This window comes from Phoenix dactylifera, chromosome 1, assembly GCF_051530095.1.
Source record: "Phoenix dactylifera cultivar Ajwa chromosome 1, Ajwa_hap1_PhDact_Kaust_v1.1, whole genome shotgun sequence".
Classification (NCBI taxonomy): Eukaryota; Viridiplantae; Streptophyta; class Magnoliopsida; order Arecales; family Arecaceae; genus Phoenix; species Phoenix dactylifera.
In genome coordinates, this window is record NC_143190.1 from 2,744,658 (window position 1) to 2,746,773 (window position 2,116).

General features: G+C 44.4%; 1 pseudogene; it reads right to left on the reverse strand.

Moving 5' to 3' along the window:
* Positions 1-672: 672 nt before the first annotated feature.
* Positions 673-1,850, reverse strand: LOC103719301 (protein WHAT'S THIS FACTOR 1 homolog, chloroplastic-like; annotated as a pseudogene).
* Between the last annotated feature and the right edge of the window lie 266 nt (positions 1,851-2,116).

Genomic DNA, 2,116 nt, shown 5'->3' on the forward strand with positions numbered 1-2,116 from the left:
AATTGAGCATATCTCCTAGCTAACAGTGTTCCACAGCCTCTTATGCCTCTCCACACCCCACCCCACCCCCAACAAAAAAAAAAAAAAAAAATGCTTTAGGAAATGTCAGTGTTTCGTTGCATTAGCACATGAATTGACATTTAAATGAAATTCCTCAAAACAAGTTAAAAATTTTGAATATTTGACACATACCTGAGTGAAGAAAGGCATATGCGTCGGCCGAGTTTCTCTTCAGGATAGCTTAAGAAGAGAAGAGCATTTGGCATCAGCTTGACTTCTGTCATAAAATCAACATGTCAAACTCCATAGTATTGCCACATTACTCAAATAGAGCATATCCTGCCAATGAGTGCCAGAAAATATCATGAAAACTCTACGGAAGACATTTCTCAATCAGATTAAGTTCGTCATGAGCCTCCTCAGAGGAAAAACAGTACTCCATGTTCCCTTATTGATGATGTTGAAGCATCTGAAGATTCCTAGCCAAGCAAAGAAACAGCTTGAAGGAAAGTGATACCCTTTATGAAATGCAAGCAATTTTAATCAGATGTCGCCCTCTTTGCCACAGACAAATTTTGGAGCTTCTGCAGCATTGCGACCCACCCATTTCCAGGCCTGCAGGTTCATGAGCCCAATTCTCCTCATACAGTCATACCAAAGAAGGGAAGACCATTTTCAGCCATTTCATCACCTGCTCAAGGTTATCCTTGCTCTTGTTTGGCTAGAAACACAGCAGAAAAAATCAACCTAACTAGAACCAACAAGAGAGGAGCATTTCACATGAACATGAAAGCATCCTAGTGACATAACAAATCCCTTCATATTGCCATCACATTACTCAAATCAGAGCATGTCCTGCCAATTAGTGATGTAAACCTATCATAAAATCTCAACAGAGGACATTTCTCAATCAGATTGGGTACATCATAAGCCTCTTTAAGAAAAACAGTACTTCTTGCCCCTTATTCTTGATATAAAAATCCCATGATTCTTGACCCGCAACAGCTGGGATAGCAGCCAATACTCCTTATGAAATGCATCCAATTTATCTGATAAATGATTTTCCACAGTCAAATTGAATAGCTCATGCAGATTAAAATATGGAGAAGAGAACGCCATTTTCTGCCATTTTAGCTCTTCCTCAAGCTAATGCTTGTTTGGCCCGAAACCAGAAGGAAATTTCAACTTAAAAGCAAACGGGCCAGAGAAATTACCATCTCCAGGAATCACCTTGGTCACCTTCAGAACACTTCCAAGTTTCAATTTTTCTGCACGAGCAGCGATAGCCAATGAAGAATCCCAGCTTTCCAGATAGAGATAGTCCACCCCATTCACATTCCGGATGGGAAATACTCCGGATACTTTCACCGTGGGCCTGACGGAGATAGAACAGATAGCTTCGGCCTCCTCGGCGGACACCCTGCCGTCTTTCTCTGTTAGCCTGACGGAGGTGGGGCCCCGGGAGGCGCCTCCGCTGGAGACCTTGAACATGGCGGGATGGCGCTGGATGAGGGAGAGGTGGTTCCAGTTCTGGACGAAGGTGACCTCCTTGACTCCTTCTCGAGGTCGCGGAGGAGGACGGAACGGCTCTTGCAGGAGGAAATGATGGAGTGGAGGTGGAGGAGGAGGGCGGGCTTCTTCGGGAGGTTTATGGCTCCGGGACGCGGCGGCAGACTTTCTTCTTTGGCCGCCTCCCGCCGCCGGAGTAGGAGGACATGGCCCTGGATTGGATCTAGAGAACGGTGAGACCGAGTAGGGTTTTAGGGATGACTGCAGAGGATCTTCGGGCAGAAGTTGGAGTCGTTCTTCTCGCTCTCATTCTTCTCGGATCGAAGGGAGAGGGTTTAGGAATTCAGAGCACAGTGTTCGTTTTGGGAGGACGGAGGAGAAACCCAGACAGAAAAGGCATGAGATTTTTTTTGACACGTCTCTCTCTCTCTCTCTCTCTATATATATATATATATATATTATATATATATATATATATAACAAGATTTATATTTATTTTTGAAAAAATCACTAAACACAGATGCGCCCCTCTTTTTGCCACCATCATCCACCCTTTCTGCTGCTTTAGCTCACCTTCTCCACCCTCCTTAACTGTGTGTGTTTGGTT